At 40.3% G+C, this 21,212-nt stretch overlaps 1 protein-coding gene across 2 annotated transcripts in view; it reads left to right on the plus strand.

Moving 5' to 3' along the window:
* Positions 1–500: 500 nt before the first annotated feature.
* The window catches only part of GAS2 (growth arrest specific 2), a 136,019-nt gene continuing 115,307 nt past the window's right edge, over positions 501–21,212 (plus strand). The window contains exon 1 of one of the 2 annotated variants that reach the window (XM_081937261.1): positions 501–560. The gene's annotated coding sequence lies outside the window, so the exon portion shown is untranslated. Of the gene's footprint in view, positions 561–1,387; positions 1,491–21,212 lie in introns of those variants that run through there. The other variant, XM_081937260.1, reaches the window with a different exon arrangement.

Below are 21,212 nucleotides of genomic sequence, written 5' to 3' on the forward strand. Positions count from 1 at the left end.
AGCACTGTCCTTGGCCTCAAGAAGAGATGAATTCTGCCAATGAGCCTAAAGGAATAAACTTAACCTTGGCTCCTGATGTTCCCCAGCTGAAACATTTTACTGGCATGTTAAGTGTCATTCAATGCTCCCAATCAATCCCATCCAGCATTCTTTTCAAAGCCATCGCGCCGCTCCTCTCAATGCATTGGAAGCAACATAAATAAGCACTTTGGCTCGTTCTCGATCCAAAGTTTCTGCGAAGAGTTTGTAATTCAATATCCCTCCTCTTTCCTATGGTAAACCTGTATTTGCCGTTTCGCCGCTTCTTTCTATCCACCCCCCCTTCCCCTACTCCCCTCCCTCAAGTCAGCATTAAACTTCCGTTCCGTCTATGTGGACTGATGAAATGTAGGAAATCTGTTTCTGGCATAAAAAAAAAACCGCTTTCCCAAAGAGAGCACCAAGTATACAGAGATCAGAAGTATGAACAGTGGCAGTAGCGCTGCTGCGGTCGGGCTGCTCGGGCTAAGAGGACGGGCTACGAGAGGAGGAGAGAGGCTTTGAGCCATCGCGCGGGCAAAGTGAGTGAGCGTGTTTTTTTGTTTTTTGTTTTGCAAAGCGAAACGGCGGAGAGGCGGGTGCGCTGAACTCTCTACTCAGAAATAGCGGACGCGGGTGGGTGAGGGGAAGAGGGCTCTGGCGGCCGCGCCAGACATTTAAGAGACGGATATATCGGTGCGGTCGAAATTGAACAAAGGGACCGCGGATGTCAACGTGGGTGGAAGTGGACGTTGCGTCTGTGTAACCTAGAGGCGGTCTGTTTTTATCCCAAAGGGGGGGGGGGGAGAGAAACCGTGTGCAAGGAAAGAGAGGCAATTTTTCACCTCTTTCGATTCCCGTAGAAGACGAGCCTCTTTCTTTCTCCCCCTACCCCTGCACTCCGTTTTCTACTCCGTCTCGCGTGCTTCTCGATTTGCCGCAGCGAAGAGGAAGGTTCCGCAAGTTTAAAAAAAAAAAAAAGAGCACGCGGTCTTCCACAGCGTGGCGGGGCTACGCGCAAAGTTTACAAACAAGCGCGCGTCCGTCCGGCAGTCTGCGGATCTGGGACAATCGCGTTCAGTGCGACACGTTTGAGTGTGCCAAACAACAACAACAACAAAGACGACGGGAAGAGAGGACGGAGTGCCTGCGTGCGTGGGTGGGTGGGTGCGCTGTTTTGGAACGCGTTCCTGGGGGAATCGCAGTAGGAACTTTGGAAACTTTGGCTGGTCTTTTGCGCGTGGCTTCCCGGCTCTCGCGCATCAATCTTGGCTTTGACCGCAGATAACAAAATCTACCTCCGCCCCAATAATGAACGCTGACATTCTTTCCCCCTCCCTTTTTCCTTCACCCAAAGAACAGGCTTGTGAGGTTGGTAGGCAGGCAAAACCAATGTATACGCTACGTGCGCGAGGGAGATGCCCGTTTTTACTGTATGGTTCCAGCAGGCAATCCAAATAGCGCTGGGGAAGGTAGGTCCGCAGGACAACTGGAACGGGAGACCACTGGAAAGCCCTCTGAGGTGGGACGGGCAATCTGGATTTAGGGCAATTGGATTTTTCGAGTGGGACCAAGCTTTGGCCCAAGCCAAGTCCTTTCTTCCCGCAACTTCGTGAGCCTGTAGGGGAACGGGGGGGGGGGGGGGCACGGAACCATGGATTTCCTTGGTTGTATAGTTGTGAGTTACGTTTCCGGCCTCAGGAAGGAGCCCTTCAGTCCCAAACGGAGAAGGCAGCAGTCTGCACCAGATCAAACTTGTTCCCTAAAGTGGACTTAGATCAGACAAAAGGTTGTTTTTTTAGTAACCTACGAGTCTTATAGGTAGGACCTGTCCTGGCTATACAGCGGATTTGGGAATTCCAATTTTGGGTGGAAAGGGCATTGTTGAGTGCTGCCAACTGCCAGGATAAGTCTTGTTTTATTGGCAATATTTTTGAAGTTAGTTTGCCACTGCCATGACTAAACAGTAAGTGAATGGCTCAACGTCACCCAAGTGGCTTTGTTCCTCAGACGAGACTCGAACTCACGGTCTCTCTGCCCGTTGCCTCAACCACTATTACACCCAACTGACTCTCCCCCTGCTTTCATTTATCCCCCTATGTTTTCTTGTGGAAGACTCGGCTTGGTTAGAGAAATATGTGTGTGTGGGGAGAAGAGAATAACACCTTCTCCCTTCCATTAATTTCGAGCCGAGTCTTTGTTTCTCCCCTCTTTTGCGCGTTGTTCTCTGGAAACATCTGCAGCAAATCTTGCTGGTGGGGAGGGAGGGAGAGCCCGACCAGCTTTTCCCTCCTGTCTTAATTGCAGACCTTTAGGTTAACCCTGAGCAGCCCAGGAGACGTTGCTTTAAAGGCTCCTGCTTCCCGCCCGTGGGAGAGGTAGATATCAGCCAGAAAACGAGACAGACTCTTAGGATTGGTGTATTTGGCAGGGATCACGTTACCGACTCGCCTCTGCAGTCTGCTTCCCCTCGCCGCCCCTTTCCCTGCCGCTCCGAAAAGATCCAAGCGCCGGGTGTTCTCCCTCCTCCCATTCAGGGATGGCGGGAAATAGGTGGTGGTGGGGGGGGGGGGGGAGAGGTAGGGCTCTTTTCCGGCGTTTGATTTTTTGTTTTTTGTTTTTCATGCTTCAGAAAGTGGCTGAACTGGCTCGGTGGCGCGGGTTCCTCCCCTTCCCCGTCGCATTGCAGGTTTCCTCTAGCTCTGCGGACTCTCGGGGGTCTGGCCTTGCCGTTAGCGAGGCCGGGAGTAGAAACAGAACGCAGTTGGGAAAGACCCCTTTTCCCCAATGACTGGACTTCTTTTTGGACCAAGTTCAGCAGGGTGGTTTTTGCGATGGGACCACCGCGCTCTAAATGGGAAATTGGCTGACGTTCTGGCAAGACGTTTCGCCTGGGCCGAGCGGCCGCTGGTGATGGATGGGCTGCCTAGCGGTTGCGTTTTATACAGTTGGCCAAAGCCTTAGTGTCGGTCCGCGGAATATTGATCCGGAGCACCGAGCCAGGGAGGGGAGTACGTGCCCTTAGCCGAGGCAATCGGTGTTTCTATAGCATATCGTAGACTGATTAGGGTTTGAGGTTAATGATAAAAACAAATCCTGAACTCAATCGGGGTTGGCTATCCGAATAAGATTTATCCCGTTTTCTTCCTCTGGTTCACTTTTACAACGAGCGACAAAGTAATACAGGTCGTCCTCGACTTAAGGCCACAATTGAGCCCAATGATTTCTGTTGCCAAACAAGACAGTTGTTAAGTGAGTTTTCTTTCCTTTTACAATCCTTCCTGTCCTGGTTCTTAAGTGAATCACTGCAGTTGTTAAGGTGCTAACGTGGTTGTTAAGTGAATCTAGCTTCCCCATTGACTTTTGCCTGTCAAAAGGTGATCGCCTGACCCTGGAATACTGCAACTGTCATAAATCCATGCCAGTTCCAAGCAGCCAAATTTTGATCATTAACCATGGAGATGCTACAACAGTTGTAAGTGTGAAAAACGGTCGTAAGTCACTTTTTTCAGTGCCATTGTAACTTTGAATGGTTGTACAAAGAGCAGGTTCCACATCCTTAAATAACTCAGTCTTGTCTGTCTGTTTCTGTCTGTCCTTCCCTCCCTCCCTCTCCATGCATCCATCCATCCATCCTCTGTCTGCCCATCCATATCTATCATCTATCTATCTATCTATCTATCTATCTATCTATCTATCTATCTATCTATCTATCTATCTATCTATCTATCTATCTATCATCTATCTATCATCTATCATCTATCTATCTATCTATCTATCTATCTATCTATCTATCTATCTATCTATCATCTATCTATCTATCTATCTATCTATCTATCTATCTATCTATCATCTATCTATCTATCTCTATGTATCTATTGGATGGCCTTTTGTGAGGCTTTGTTTAGAATGTATGCAACATGTTTAACTCTCCTTTCCTTTTTTACAATACAGTAACCCTCGAAGGCTAGTTAGACTCAGAGTTAAGGATTTCAAAGTAATCATGTGACCATGGGGATGCTGCAACAGTGACATAATAACTTCAGATGCTCACTAATTGGTTGTTTATAAGTTGGGGACTACCTGTAACAAGTATTTAAGGTTGAGTGTAGGACTAAGAGGGAAGTGGGAGTAGATGCTTCCATTCCTTGCCTTATGTTGAAGTAACTTTTTTAGTCTGGCCACTATCATCCCTTCCATTGTTATTTGATAGTCCAGTAATGTGGGGTCTGCAGCAAGAGCCTTCTCGCTCCTATTGCAACATTTCTGTTTACCTGAGAAAGGAGACCCTGCTTAGAGTCTTAGCTCCTTCCTTTGGTTTATGTCTGTGGTGTCCCACTCACTCACATGCACACATAATGGTGGGTTAGTGGGTTTATTAACATTCGCCAGCAATTCCCTTCACTAGAAACCTAGAATTACCAGTGTTTCAATTTAGTCCAGCCAAAAGCAGAACAATGCTAGTCCACAGAGCAATGGCCATGAGTCCACAAGGCACTTGAGACTTTCCCAAACAAGAGAAACCCACTAGGCAAAATTAAATTGAAAATGCAAGAGGGTGCATGAGGCAAGAAAAGTCCAGAGTTCACAAGGCATGATCTAAAAAGCAGGAGTGTCAAACGTGCAGCGTTACAGTGGGGTCATGTGACCTATCATGACTCCCCCCCCCCTTTGCTAAAAGATTGGAAAATGGGGGGAGAAGACAATGGCAAACCCCTCTGAATGGAAAAGAAAAGAGACCACATGGACACATTCCTAAATCATGAGAAGTCACTTGGAGGTGGTTTTTACCTATTTAAATAGGAATCAAACACACTTTTAAGTTGTAAACAAAAGGCATAAGAAAAGTTATGGTTGTATGAGGTAACATACTTTTGGGGATGCTGAGAAAATATGGTTACTCCTGACATTAACAAAGTGAGACAGTAAATGGTAAAGACTATGAAAATAGTAAGCTGCCTATTTGTCGCCTGATCCGTTCCTTATTTGATAAGTCAATCTCCTGGTCATGAATATGGTGAAGGATGCTATCCAGTATTTAGGCAAAATCAGCTTGGTTACCCCACAACACAATGACCGCACAGACTTCTACCATAGAGGGCACGCACAAGAGTATATGAAAAACACACCTAAAACATTCACCCTACATAGAAAATAGATATTTTCCCCACATCTATAAACACTGCAACTAGAAAACAAGCTTCCCATAGCACACAAATGCACAACCACCCCAGCTTTTTTGTCTTCCCTCAAACCCCAATTTAGTACCTAGGTGACTTTCCCACCCTGTATGCTGGTGAATCCTGGAGCATCATAGTTAAGGCTTTTGACCAGGCCTGGGAAGATCTAAGATCTAAGTTCAGTTCCATGCTTGATAATGAAAAATCTGACTAGCTAGGGGAATAAAATGAAGAACCTCACAGAAATAAGACCATCATCATCAGGAGTCCTATTACCTTGATGTCCTAGCATGATTCCTCATTACAGGTAGTCTTTGACTTACCACAATTGACCCCAACATTTATGTTACTAAATTAGACTTTTTGTGACCTTTCTTGTTACATTCGTTAAACGAATCACTGTAGTTCAGAGGTGTCAAACTCAAGGCCTGCTGGCTAGATCTGGCCCATGGGGTGCTTAGATGTCGCCTGCGGGCCACCATAGAAGCAATAAAGGAGAGGCCCATGGTGCCTCTGCCAGCAAAAACAGAGCTTAGGGACCTCTGTTTTTGCTGGCAGCGAGCTGAAGGAGGCCGTCGCAGCCGAAAACGGAGTCTTGATGAGTTAGCCTTGATGAGTCATGCCCACCCTGCCCACACCAGTTCCGGCCATGCCCATCCTGGCTCCCCAAGGTCAAACACAACCCTGATGTGGCCCTCAATTAAATCGAGTTTGACACTCCTGCTGTAGTTGTTAAATTAGTAACCTCATTGTTAAGTGAACCTGGCTTTCCCATTGAGTTTCACTTCGATTGACTTTGCTTGTCAGAAGGTCACAAAAGGTGATCAGATGATCCTGGGATACTGCCACCATCATGAATATGAACCTCTTGTCAAATATCTGAATGTAAATCTCATGACCCGACAGCCATAAGGGTGAAAAATGGTCATAAGTCACTTTTTTCAGTGCCGTTGTAACTTTGGTCACTAAGCAGAGTGTTGTAAATTGAGGATTGCCTGTACTCTTTCAAGTTTCTCCCCCACCTTGCTGTGCATTCAAGCAGCTCGCCTAATTTATTTAATTCTTGAACTGCAGCAAGGAGAAACTTACAAGAGGAACCTTTTGAGAAAATAAATAGGGAAAGCCTTGGGTTCCTCATTACCTGTTTGTTCTTCAGTAGTTCTATTCTGAGAGAATGCAAGTACTGAATGAGAAAGAATCATTAACATTCAGGCCTTAGTCTTTTATTCTTTTAGCTAAGGACAAGTCCTGGGGTGCTGAAGAAGAATAGAGTAGCTTATAAGTAAACATCTGCAGAAGGGGTATCAAATTCGTAGCCCGCGGGCCTGATGTGTCACGCGCTGGCCACGCCCACCCCCGTTTTAGCAAAGGGGAGGGGAAGTCGTGATACATCACATGACGTATCATAACTGGGAAAGTAATTGACACAACTAAGATGGCTCTTATAGAGACTTCCATTAATTGCTGAATCACTGGGCCTGGGATCTGTTCAGTACTGAGACGGAAAAGAAGAGTTTTGTGACGCTGCACATTTGACACTCCTGATCTAGAGGATTGTGCTGTTTGTACCTTGCTACCAAAAATGATTCAGTTCACCAAGATAAAACTGAGTACACTACCCTCCCAATTTACAGAACAATCTTTAAACTTGAATATAAAAACTAAAAAGAAAAAAATAGGATAAAAAGAAAAGAAAAAAAAAGAAACAAAATGCCTTATATATTATTATTTTTACCAATAGTCACTTGCTTACCTAGTAATAACCATACACTATGATAATATGATTGACAAACAGCTATTGTAAAATGTCACAGGTTTATACAAAGTATAATTGTATTTTATGCTGGCTTTTAAAGTAAGACTACATTGGTTTTCAGGGAAGAATAAAATATAATGAAACAGAAAAATAAAGAAATACGAAAGGAAGGGTCAGGAAGGGAACAAGGCTAGGATTGCAGAAAGAGAAAACAGAAAAGAAGTAACTTCCAATTTCATTACAGATGCACATTTGCATCATAACCCCTTATCTAAGATTAACAGTACCCTTTTGATAGAATTCTTCACCCAAAATCTTATGTATTAAATGCTTTGTATCTTTTCTCCTTATGTACATCTCCTGCAAGCAAATTATATCCTCCACAATAAAAAATATATCTTTTTTTCTTTTTTGAGAAGCATTGGCTTCATTCATATCCCATAAATTACAAATTTGTCAGTACTCAGGGTAATACTCCAACAAACTCTGTAGCTGTGTCTTCTTACACCGCCATTTCTTCAGTAATTTCAAGCTGTTGCTGTCCATGTACACCTTCGTCTTCTGCATCCATTAGGCCTTTCTTGGTTCTGCCCTGTATAAAGTCCTTAGCCTTTTGGACAGAGTTAAATCTATGTTGATGGAAAGTAAAAATTACACCTTTCAGATAATCTCAGCAAAATGGAATCCTTTTATGCTTCAAAATTTCTCTTAGAAAGGAATACTTTTTTTTTGGGTAGAAGCCTAATGGGGATTTCTTTTATGACAGTTACATAGTATTATCATTTTTTAATCTTGAATAAAATGACTTTTCAAAATGTGTTGCTTTGTTCTTTTCATAAAAAAAATACATCAAAACATCTTGTTGCAGAAGTATGCAATAGATCAGTGGTACTCAACCTTTTCTTCATCATGGACCCCCCCTTAAATACCTTTTGTGGCCATGGACCCCCAAGACTTAACTCAAGATTTGAATCATAACAGGCCTCCAGGGATCCGCGGACCACAGGTTGTGAAGCACTGTAATAGGCTGTATCCAATTCTTGCTCCTTTTGCTCCTCCTCCCAGTTTCATAATTTTGATAGTGCTTGGACCACTATTTTCCTTGTCCCTTCACTGGGATTTTCTGGAACAGTTCTAAGTCCTAGAATTATTTTTTTCTAATCTCAAGTAATATAAAATTATCTAACCGAGAAATCCCCAATCCCTGGGCCACACTCCAGTACTAGGTTTTGGCCTATTTGCAACTGGGCCTCAGGCCAGTGCACACATGCAGCTCGACTTGCGCAAGTGGTGGGATGGCATGCACGCACATGCATGTGAATCTCAACTTGTAGTTGAGATGAAGGTGCATGCCAGCCTACCGCTTGCATGGCCCAGTTCCCCTCTTCCCCCACCAAGGCAGGCCGCCAAGTCACAAAGGTTGGGAGCCACTCTTCTAACCCTCTTTCCAGATCCCATTTTGTGTTCTAAAAGGTCCACCCTCCATACAGTTTTAAATATTGCCAGTAATTTCATTCAATTTATTTTCCAGTTGTTTTTTCCCAAATCCTCAAATTTGGCTTCTATAGATTATGTCACTAACTATAAATTCTTCAAACAGGTTTTACCAAAACTTACTCAAAACTCAGTCTTATCAGATCCACTGCACAGTGATTTTTTTTCCTATAACCATAGTCAATATGGTTGGACCATATACCTTGGACTGTAGTATCCAAGAAAAAGAAGAAAGGGAGGAAGGAGAGTGAGAAAGAAAAAGAGAAGAAAGAAAGAAAGAAAGAAAGAAAGAAAGAAAGAAAGAAAGAAAGAAAGAAAGAAAGAAAGTATTGCAGTTACTAAATTCATTGGAAATGGGGAAAAAGGGGAAAAAAGAGATAAAAGGTACTTCTCCAATTATCTTGTTGATATATCAACACACAATATAATCAGCACTCAATCAAACAGGGAAAAAACATGCCCACAAGTAGAAAAATCAGAACTCCAATTCTACAGATGCAGATTTGCTGAAAGTTAAACTGAACATCCATAAAAATAATTCCCTCAGATCACAAAGAAAAGCCAGCAAAACTTTTGTCTTTTCTTTTTGGCTAATTACACAAATCTCAATACAGCAGCCCTGACTTACAACATTTCATTTAGTGACCGTTCAATGTTACAATGACATTGAGAAAAGTGCCTTATGATCATGATTCATTTAACAACCATGTTACTAACTAAACAATTGCAATTATTCACTTGACAACTGTGGTTAGGTAGTAAAATGAGGTCAAGCTCACTTAACAAATGTATCACTTAACAAGATAAATTTTGGACTCAATTGTGGTCATAACTCAAGGACTACCTGTAAGTGTATCAGATTTCTATATAAAAAGTCACAAAATTACCAAAAGTATGCAAGGGGAAATGCTAATATGTATCTGAGAAATTCTCTCTGTAACTAAAAAACCAACAAAATATAAAAAGTGTTTTAAAAATAGGCAGGTCAGTTCTAGTGTCTGTTTTAATCCAACTATGTAACACTACTAAATGTGAGGTAAATCCCATCTCAGCCACCGGACTCACCAACGGATTGCAAAAGTGTCCATTTTGCTAGCAAAAAATGGCTGTCCAGAAAACAAATGAGTCAATTTTCCTTAACTCTAGAGAATTCTTCAGGTTCCAAGGTTCTTGTGCTAGCACAACATGAGTTGTGGCTCTTCTCCTATTGCAAGGAGTCACTCAATTTGCTGTTTTCCCCACTGGAAAATATATTTTATGCTGGCTTTCAACCCAAGCACAGCGGTTAGAAACGAATGTCTAAGATGCCATGCCATGGTTCTGTCTTCATGCACTTTCTATAAAATATATCAGAGGACAAAGGCTGCTTGTGAATTAGAGTTTACTTTATCAGACTGTGTCATATTTTAGTGCAAACCTTTAAACATTCTAATTGATTAACAAGTTTCAGATGATGGTTCCTCTCTTTCTCTCCTCTTTTTTCCCCTTAACATCTACAATTTGTTCCAAGCTAACCTGGGAGGGTTCCAGAGTTATGTGCTAAATTGTTTTGAGATATAGTGTATATGGATATTAATATAACTACAAGGGAAAAAAAAGATTTTCTTACAAGAAATTAATAGCTCCTACTGCCTACGAATCTCAGCAATGGTTCAATTCTGGCTTTGCTTTCGCATCTTTACATTTTTTTGAATGTGTATCAGTTTACCAGCCAGTTCTTAGCTTGCCAATTTCCTTCACTGCCTAATACTTCACTGCCTCATTATTCTAGTTTCTTCAGCAGGACTTGGCTCATACTATGGCCTCAAGTGGATTCTGGCTTACTGCTGTAGGTAATGATGGTAATTGGGATTGGAATTTCTGTCACTAAGTGATGCAATCATATCACATGACTGTTCCAGTTAGTGTTGTGGCCTGCCAGTGGCCAGTGGAGGTGGCAGCAGACTTGGACAGTGAGAAGGTTGGGGGAGGAACATGGGACAGTCCTGGAGCTTGGGGAAAGTTACGATGAGTGCTCTGCATTGGAAGCAGAGATGGGGCCAGGGCCATCTGACAGTTATCAGCTACCTTCCCAGTCGGAGATAAGTGGGTGGACCTTGTTCCCGAAGTGCCCATGTGCAGAGCTGTCAGGAGAAGGGAACAATTAAGGAACACAAGTCAACTTGGGAGTAAAGGCACAAATGGACACTAAATGGCCCTTCCCATAGGGAATAAATAGGAGCAAAAGGGGAGTGGTGTTTGAAGGAGACAACTAGTTCATTTATTAGTCTGAAGATCTGCTTATCTGAGTCCCTGCCTCACAAAGACTATTTGCCAAGTATTTCATTGTGCAGCATTGCACCTGGAAGCTTATCAGCCTGGCAACTATCCAAGGACTGATAAGGTCTGTGGTTGCAATTCACCCTTGAAAGACTGTTTGCCAGGATTTTGCTAGATGCGAATGCTAGGAATTCACATTAGCCAAATAAAAAGGTTTTTTTGGGGGGGCGGGGAGAGACAAGGAGTTTGTTTTGTGATTTGGTAAGGCCTAGGTCAGTTAGCTAGTGACTATCAGACATTGCTGTGGTCAGAAATCCAGGCTGGTTGCCAAGCAATCAGGTCATAATCACATGACTATGTGACGAGTCCCTTCTTGGGAGAGGGGGCGGTTTAGAAATGCGAAGAATAAATAAATAATAAATAAATAAATAAATAAATGAATGAATGAATGAATGAATGAATGAATGAATGAATGAATGAATGAATGAATGAATGACTACAAGGGCATTGTGCTGGTCTGAACCTGAAGTACCATTTGTTCAATGCTGTTGGAAGTTTGAACAGTTGCTGAATGTTAAATGTAGACTACCTGCAGATATCTATGGTGTCGTTTGCCTGTGATGCTTTTCTGCCCAGGGTTGTGTTTCACAGTCCAGTTGCCATGGAATTCCAGAGATAACCATAACAATATTTTTGAGCCCTTTTCATCATATTGAATTTACTTTAGGTGGAGAAGCCAGTAAGCGAAAAATAAGAAAAGTAGATTCTCCCCAATATTCCAATCTATGTCTTAACAGAGAATCAAACCTATACTGGCAATAATAGGAATTTAGCAATAATGAAAATTGTGTTTCAAATTACAGTTTTGATCTGGTGTGTACCTTCAGAAAGGGAAGATGCAGAACACAAGATGTGCTTGTAAGAATGAATGGATTTTTTCTTTGTTTATTAGGTACATTTTATTAGGTATTCATTTCTGCTTCAAATATTAACAGAATCCCAGTAAGGGGAGAAGACCGTGCTTTTCTGTAAGCAGTTCCCTTGGAAGGTTTCAGTGTTATCTGCAAAAAAAAAATGTTTATTTTTTCTTCATTCCTGTTTAAGCACAATCAACATTATGAGCAAAACCAGAAGGGATACAAAAGAGCCAATAGACTCTTGTTCTATTAAAATGCTTTCTTTGGGGCTTATGTGCAAGTTTGTGTGTTACACTTGGGGGAAAGGGGAGGCAAGCACATACTAAATAGAAATAGCAGGGATGGCAAAAACTTGAATTTGACTCTGTTGAACTCAACTTTGGCTTCTCAGCTCTTGCAGCTCATTTCTGTCCAAAATGGCTGCTCTCCAGGACCGTTACCTTCCATCCATGAAAACGAAATATTTTCTGTGGCTGCAACTGATCTACTTTTTATTAACTAGCCATGTTGCTGTTTGGCAGCTTTTAATTATTTGATGAAAGCTGCCTCTGCTTGCTTCATATGTTTTCATTTCTATCAATGTGTAGCTACAACAGCCAAGAGAGCATCTAGTGCAGGGGTGTCAACTCAAGGCCCACAGGCCAGACCTGGGGGATCTGACCTGTGGGGCTGCCCAGGAAACAGCAAAGTACCATCCCGTGGTGCCTCTGCCAGAGAAAATGGAGCTCGGAAGGCTGTGCATTGCCCCATCAGGCTCTGTTTTCACTGGTAGAGGGCTAGCAAAACATAACAAAAGGAGAAATGTTTTCCCTTTTGCATTTGAGCATGCAAGAAGGGACAGGAAAAGAGAAAGGAAAAGTGGAAAGGCAAAGAAAAAGTAGGAAAGATGGAAAGAGATCTAGGGAGGAAAAATGAGGAAAGAGAGAAGGAAAAAGAAAGGAGAAGGAAAAGGGAAAGAAAAAGAAGAGAAGAGAAGGAAGGAAGGAAGGAAGGAAGGAAGGAAGGATGGATGGAATATTATAATGAGAGTGAGGGAGGCTCTCATGGAATTCCTGCTTTAGCAGGAAAAAGTAGGAAAGATGGGAAGAGATCTAGGAAGGAAAAATAAGGAAAGAGAGAAGGAAAAAGAAAGGAGAAGGAAAAGGGAAGGAAAATGAGGAGAAGGAGGGAAGGAAGGAAGGAAGGAAGGAAGGAAGGAAGGAAGGAAGGAAGGAAGGAAGGAAGGAAGGAAGGACGGAATATTATAATGAGAGTGAGGGAGGCTCTCATGGAATTCCTGCCTTAGCAGGAAAAAAGTAGGAAAGATGGGAAGAGATCTAGGAAAGAAAAATAAGGAAAGAGAAGGAAAAATAAAGGAAAAGGAAAAGGGAAGGAAAATGAGGAGAAGGAGGGAAGGAAGGAAGGAAGGAAGATTACAATGAGAGTGAGGGAGAGTCTCAGGGAATTCCTGCCTTAGCACTTACTTGGCCACCACAGGTAACTTCGACCTGAGTAACTTCAACCTGACCACATCCACCCCAGCCACACCCCAGCCACACAAGGTCAAACATAACCCTGATGTGGCCCTCAATGAAATCGAGTTTGACACTTCTGATTTAGTGTATAATAGAGATGAAGTGTACAATATCTGTAGAAAATATAGTTACAAAATTATTGCATTTATAATTTACCTTAGAGTTGATAGAGATGCAAAATTAGGTGTGCCTTAAAATCTTATTTACACACTCCCTTATTCTCTACCCCTTTCTGAGCACTGCTCATCAAGCTATGGGAACTGTAGCAGATAAGGATTTAACATGGAAATTGCTCTTGCTCAGATAATCTGTTCATAAAATGATTCAACCGAAATTCAGGATAATTGAGGGAATGAAGCTTGCTGAGAAACTCAGTCAGGACAGTAGGCAGAGTGCAAACAAGCAAGCAAGCACAGGAATAAACTTGCCAATCCAGGAAAAAGTGAATTTGTGAAACAGTCTTATTAAAGGCAGTGACCTACTGCTTACCCATTTGATCTGGATCTAGATCAGGGGTGTCAAACTCGATTTCATTGTGGGCCCCATCAGGATTGTGTTTGACCCTGGGTCATTAGGTGGGCGTGGCTGGGGTAGGTGTGGCCAGCTTGATGTCACTCGTGTCAGGGACACCTGTGGTGGCCCAGGATGGGCTTTTTCTAGCTCTGTTTTCGGCTATGACAGACTCCTGCAGCCTTCTGTCAGTGAAAATGGAGCTCGGAGGGCGGTGCAGAGCTGGGTTCCTATCCGTTCGGACCAGTTCAGTTCGAACTGTTTCCAAGGCAGCCCCGTGGACCGAATCTAAGCACCACACAGGCTGGATCTGGCCCACAAGCATTGAGTTTGACACCCCCTGATCTAGATTGAAGAGAATTTCAGCAAGTGCAACTTTGTTGGACACTGTAATAACAAATTCAGTATTGATTTCTTGCACTGATGATTTTAACTTGTTGGACATCTGTAATGTCTGTAAGCAAACAATCAAGTTCAGCATGCACCAAGAACTGCTGGTCTTCCCTACCATTTACTTAAATAATCAAAGAAGTCAAAATTTGATTCTGGAATGCATCTATTACAGTCCAATCATATTACAAGAGACATGCCTTTTCAACAAACTCAAAACTATCTTACCAAGCAATAGGCCACCATATATGCAAACTATTTCTATGTACATTATATTGTTACAGATTTCTGGATACAGAACTCCTATAGTGGACTCCTTATGTGTATTGTCAGGATGGCAGAAATGTCTTGAATTGTCATCTGTTGCATGCTTCATAAAACAGCACAATTAAAACATGGTCATCTTTTCACATTTAAAATTCATTTTCCCTTTAACTTACATTTAAAACAATAGTTAAAATGCCTATGTTACAGGAACAAATAAATATCAAAGAATCTTGGAACAATTTATATACTAAGTTTTCTAACTTTGAATAGTGTCCATTTCAACAGAAATAAAAATAAAATATAGGTTTTCAAAATTATTGATTCAAAATTATTAGTAACCGGTGGCCATCACAAGTAATTTCTTAGTTATGACATAGGGATTCTTGTAGTGAGAAACTAATTATAAGACATGTGTAGCACTTGGTCTCCAATATATGCATATTAATCAAAATGCGCTATTGTTTTGTATTTTCTTTGTGTTATTTATTATTCCTGGCTTTTAAATGATTTAATAATTTGTAAAAATTGCCCAGAGTTGCTGGAAATAGGGCAGCGTATAAATTATTGTTATGGTTGATTGCATAGTCAGCCAGATGTTTAGACTGGATTTAGCATTTTTATCCATCACTTGAGTAATTCCCAAAGATCCAGGCTAGGCAGATGTTGTTTGATTGTGTTGAAGGTATCATCACAGGATGTGTAATTTGTTCCAAGTAAAGCTGCCTCTTGCAGTTGATTGATGGTGATTTTGTCAATGCTGATGGTGATTAAGTGGCATTCCAGATGTCTGGAACAGAGGTGGGTTGCTGTCGGTTCAGCCCAGATTGGGAGAACCAGTAGTAGTGGTGGCTGGAGGCTCCACCCATCTGCCCAGACACTTCTGCGCTCGCTCGGACGCTTCTGCGCATGGTCTGGAATTGCACCCAAGGTACTTATTACTTTTGGTAAATATTGCTTTCTTTTGCCACAGTTGTTCTACTTTTATTTGCATGTCTTTATAATTTTCTCCAGTTCTCCCCCTCCCTGCTGTCTCCAAATGCTTCTGCATCCACTATCCAGACTTTTTTGTCTTTCTTATTGACAGTTGTTAAGTCTGGGGTGTTATATGACAGGTGCTTGTTTGTTTGAATTTTAAAACCCTAAAGCACTTTAGTTTCTTCATTAACTATTTCTTTGTCTATTTTATGGTCCCACCAATTTTTACTTGGAGGTAAATGATATTTTTTGTAGATGTTTCTATGCACATTTTTGCTATTATTGTGGTTTGTTGTACAGTCAGATGTTTACATTGGCCTTTTTATCTACCTATGAGTCCTTCCTAATAACTTGGGATAGGCAGATAGTGTTTGATAGTGTTAAGGTTATTATCGCAAGATATAACCTTTTCCAAGTAAAGCTGCCTTCTGTAATTGATTAATTATGTTTATTATTAGATCTGAAATATCAAGCTAAGGACAGATAGCCAGACAATATTTGGTCATTATGCATCAACAATGACTTGACTAATCTTCAGCCAATCAATTACATTACAAACTGCAAACCATTTGAAAATCACAGAAAAATGCACACATTAAATCTTCACTGGACAGTTATATAGAACATTTTACAAACTGATATCAAAATGGGATGAAAAAATATGAAGACTGCAAGAACAGAGCAACTAATTTGGTTTCTATCATGGGAAGTTGATGAAACTGGTATCAACGTGTCTAAGCTAAGATCTTTCCCTGAGCTGTGAAAATAGAGGAAGTATTAGATGAGCCAGCTCAATTTCATTTCTTCTGATGGAAGAAGAGCTCAGTATGGTCAGTCATAGTGGTTTGTAAGGTCTGGCGATATCTGGATGATGATGATTGACTTGCTGCCTCTTGTTTTGCCTGAGTTGTCTGAATTTGAGACGTCAGGATTGTGACATAAAAGATGTTGCTGTTGATTTGAGATCAAATTAGTCGAAGAGAGGATAGGTTCTTGTGGTACAACTTTTTCCTTGCTTTAGTATGAGTTTTCTTATTGACTTTGTAAGCAGTACTTTTGACAACAAAAGAACCACAAAAAATTGGGCAAGAGCCATGTTACTTAATCTTTGGGCATGTTTCTTAATCTTTATGCTGATTAACATGGCAGTTTATGCATGTCTGTTAGGCATGTGCTTAATTTATTTTAGCAAAATTTAATTCCAGCTGGATGAGCTCTCCAAAGGTGTCAGGATTACCACATCTCCTTAATTATTGTTTACATATTGGTCAACTCTATCAGGTAACCTTCAACAATTTAACTATTATTGCCTCTCCTCCTCACCTAATTTAAATAAGCCAGTGTCTTCCACATAAACCAGTTTTTACCATATAATTAGGGCTTTAGTCCAAAACTGGACTTACTTTTTGCTAATTAGTGCCAATACTGGGATAATCATTTGGATTATACCACATAGTCACTTAATCTCCCCTGGGATTTCTGACAAATATCAACAAACAGTTTAAATTGCAGAGTTGGCAAAGAGCTATAAAACTAAGAAAACTAAGTACACCTTCTGTCTGTAAAATAAAAACTTCACTGTTTGGTAGGAGTGAATGGGAGAAATGCAACCTTCCAGCTTGTTGAAACTTAGATGCTATTAGGTGTACTGTAAACTATCTGTGCTGAAATTGTTTGCATAGACAATCAGGCTAAGAATTAGAGATACTTTATTACAATTAGATTTTTTTTTAAAAAAAGAGTCTGTAAGAAAACACTACATAAATAAGAGAGGCAGGTCCACTGAGTTTGAATAAATTTCTGTTCTTGGTTGAAGTAATTACTGAAGTAATGTGGAAGAAGGTTTATTACTGAAGTAAAGAAGTGAGTATTTCAGGCATGTGTTTTTCACTGATAGAGTCTATAATTGGTAGTGTATCATGTCACAATTTCTTTAGAAACTGATTATTCCTAAATATTTCATTTTGTCATATTCATATTAAAAACTGAATCTTATTGTCATCAAGTCTGAACACAATATTTTCAGTGTACCCGATCAGATTCACTAGCTTCCAGTAAAGTACAAAATATTAGATGTGGAAGAGCAAAATTTTGAGTTTATGTATGATAACATATAAAGTAGATTGAATGACTGAGGTTTGTTATTTTTGAGCTAACTGAATGGATGCTGCAGGATCCATGACAGTGATGGTAGACAGACTTCATTACTGGATTTATGAACATTATTAATTAATCAAGCAACAGAATTACATTACTTGCTTTAATTAAAAGTGTATAGGGGGAAAACTCATGTTTTTACCTTATGCTCTTTTGAAAAATGTGGTAGCATATTGGGACACGTGGCTTTTAGCAATGCTGAAGAAAATAATTTGTTTAATTTTTCCCAAAAGCATACAAAATTGTTTATAGTACATGGGTACACATTCAAATTAAATGAGTAAGAAAATTATCAGGATGTAAATGCTGAGTTTTATGTAAAATTATAACATCTAATTATAATTCAGCAAAAGCAAACAGCACATCTAGAAATAAATGTATCATATTAATTTCAAATATGGTTTGATGTGGTGTCCTCTCATCCTCTCTCTGTCTCTTTTATTTGTAAAATAATGTGGGTTTTTTTTTTTTTGCAAGAAACTACATGTCTGGGTGTTTAATGTTGATTTGTCTTGTAAACTTTGGCATTAGCTTTGTTAACTGCATTTTTCCTCTGCAGTAATATTAATGAAAGTTGCAATATCTATTAAGTTTCCTGGAAGTAAATTTCCTTGAGTAATTGAAGTGTGCAAAAACTTGTTCCGTAAAATTTTAAGCTTGATCAAGTAAGGTTTTTACCTTAAGTCTTGAGTTGAATGTCTTTGTTTCAAATCTTCACTTAACCTTGAAGGTAATTGAAAATCTTGGGGATAATTTTATTCAGTTACCACACTTTGATAATTTGAACACAGTGATGGAAAGGTGGTATACAAGTAAAATAAAAATATGTTTAAGCATAACCATAATATACCTGACAGACAGACAGACAGACAGACAGACAGACAGACAGACAGACAGACAGAAAAGTGCCATGGACCACAATTGGCCTTATGAAAAGTTGACTTATGCTAATATTGGTATAAATTAGTTTGCATTACATTGACAAAAAGTCCCACTTAACTGTACAGTTATTTCTTCATTCATTTATTTATTCATTCAATTTCTTTAGTCACCCAGTTACCAATCAGTAACTAAAGTTACAACTGCTATGTATTTGTAACCAAGTTGCAGAAGTAAAATTTCTTGTGAAACTTTTATTTTAAAATCCCTCAAGAATAGAAAAAAATATATTCATGACAGGTCCCCACAAAATACACTAAGGTTGCCATTTGATTCAAACATTCATAATCTGTGCTTTGTTTCTCATTTAAAAAAAACAACAATTGGCTTTTCACTGAGTCATCAATAAGAGTTGGCATTACAAGACATAATACAACATTCGGATTTTTTTTGAGTGGGACATATTTCTGAGTGTACAGTACTGTACATGGAGATTGTTATACTGCACTTGTTACTGTATTCAAAATGAGAGGTTCCAAATTGCTACTTCAAACCTAAAGCATTTCTGCTTTACATTTCCAAAAATTCAATAATGAAGACTTTCCAAGTTTTTTACAAAGCTGATGGAACAGAGGTAAAGGTAAAGGTTCCCTTCGCACATATGTGCTAGTCATTCCTGACTCTAGGGGGCGGTGCTCATCTCCGTTTCAAAGTCGAACAGCCAGCTCTGTCCAAAGACATATCCGTGGTCATGTGGCTGGCATGACTAAACGCTGAAGGCACACAGAATGCTGTTACCTTCCCACCAAAGGTGGTTCCTATTTTTCTACTTGCATTTTTACATGCTTTCGAACTGCTAGGTTGGCAGAAGCTGGGACAAGTAACAGGAGCTCATTCCCTTATGCGGTGCTAGGGATTTGAACAGCCGAACTGCCGATCTTTCTGATCGACAAGCTCAGCGTCTTAGCCACTGAGCCACCATATCCCTGGAACAGAACAATACAAGACACACACACACACACACACACACACACACACACAAACAAACACTTTTACGGTTGGCTGAGCAGTAGAGCTTGGATCTTACCATAATTTTCCTCTTACCAAAATCATGCTGATACTACAAAGAAACATGAAAAAAATTAGCCACGAAAAAAATCTTCCTTATCCTTGCCAGAGAAACTGCAGGCTTATGAAGAATGACTTCCTGCTTGAGATCAGGATATGGTAACTTGTAATCTTGATGTAAGCTGACAGATCAGGCTGTCTTTTGGACCTTGTTCATTAACTGGGAACCATCTACAATTCTGGTTTAGGTGATTCCTTTAATTCATTACGGCATGTGGTCTTCCTTTGTGTTACATTAAAATCCACTTAGGGCTTAAAAGTAATGCTATCATTCCCATCTTTTTATAGGAACATCAACATTAATCAACATTGATGCTGAATTTAGAATGAATGTGTGAAATGTGTGCATGAAATATGGCATGACGTACTACAAACAAAAAAATTAACAAGGAGAAAAATAAAGCAGATGAAAAGAGTTACAAAATGTCTATGGCTGTAGAATTAATCTCTCTCTGCCCCTTTCCCCTGCTACAGCTAGAATTATGATACTTCCACAATGCCCATGCTGTTTTAAAATGTTTTTTCAGATGTTCTGAAAACACCTACCATTCTTTTTTTTTTCTATTTCAAAGAAAGCAGAGTTTGATGAGATAAATACCCGCAAAGAACTGAATAATAGATTATTTCACCAAATACTACAGAAGATGTTATCCTCGGATTTTTGAGGAGAGGGGTTTGGGGCCCAGATGAGAGATTAGCACTAAGAAAATATTGTCCTGGATTTAAAAATTAAAGTTCCAAGGTGTGTTTAGGTGTACAAGTTAATCATCAGATACATTCATCCTTCTTTGTTGGCTGCCTCTTTCTAGTTCTCCTTTGTTGTTACTAGTTTTCCCCTCCCTATTTCCTCCATAGTTCTATGTTCCTTATCAAATACTTATTCTTGCTGAAGACACTGAATCAAGGTTGCCAAAACTGAAATAAAAATATGCATTTTCTGATATGTTTTTCTTTTCCTCGTTTCATGAGGTACAATTCATCCTTCCATATATGTAGTGTTTATCTATGCATAATTTAGGTAATCCAGTGCATTAATCTCTAATTGATGTATCTTCTAATGAGCTTCTATTTAGAAAATGATTTGAAAGGTGATATAGACACCTTGCTGTATTGGAGCCTAGTCCATATTGACGCAACTGTATTTATGTCTTTAGGCTGCTACCAAATGATTCAGACACCATGTGGGGGGGGGGGAGAACAAATGTTAAATGAATCAAATGTGAAAAAATAGATCTGCTTCAGAAGACAGAGTCAATACAATGCGATACAATAACAGAGTTGGGGGGGGGGGACCTTAGAGGTCCCTGTCTAGGCAGGAAACCCTATACCATTTCAGACAGATGGCTATCCAACATCTTCTTAAAGACTTACAGTGTTGGGGCATTCACAACTTCTGGAGGCAAGCTGTTCCACTGATTAATTGTTCTAACTGTCAGGAAGTTTCTCCTCAGTTCTAAGTTGCTTCTCTCCTTGATTAGTTTCCACCCATTGCTTCTTGTTCTACCCTCAGGTGCCTTGGAGAATAGTTTGACTCCCTTTTCTTTGTGGCAACCCCTGAGATATTTTGTTACACTGCTATCATGTCTCCCCTAGTCCTTCTTTTCACTAAGGTTTAGGTTCATTAAGGCTTAGTCTCAAGGTTTAGATATAATACTTATAGTTCAAAGCTTTGCATCTGGTTTTCCTTATCCAGATTTAGAAACTATGCAGAGTTAAGCCTGGTTAATATTTGAGTGGAAATATGGGATAAAAAATATAACCTAACCCA

Source organism: Natrix helvetica (genome assembly GCF_964273705.1).
Source record: "Natrix helvetica genome assembly, chromosome: 1".
In the NCBI taxonomy this organism is placed as follows: Eukaryota; Metazoa; Chordata; class Lepidosauria; order Squamata; family Natricidae; genus Natrix; species Natrix helvetica.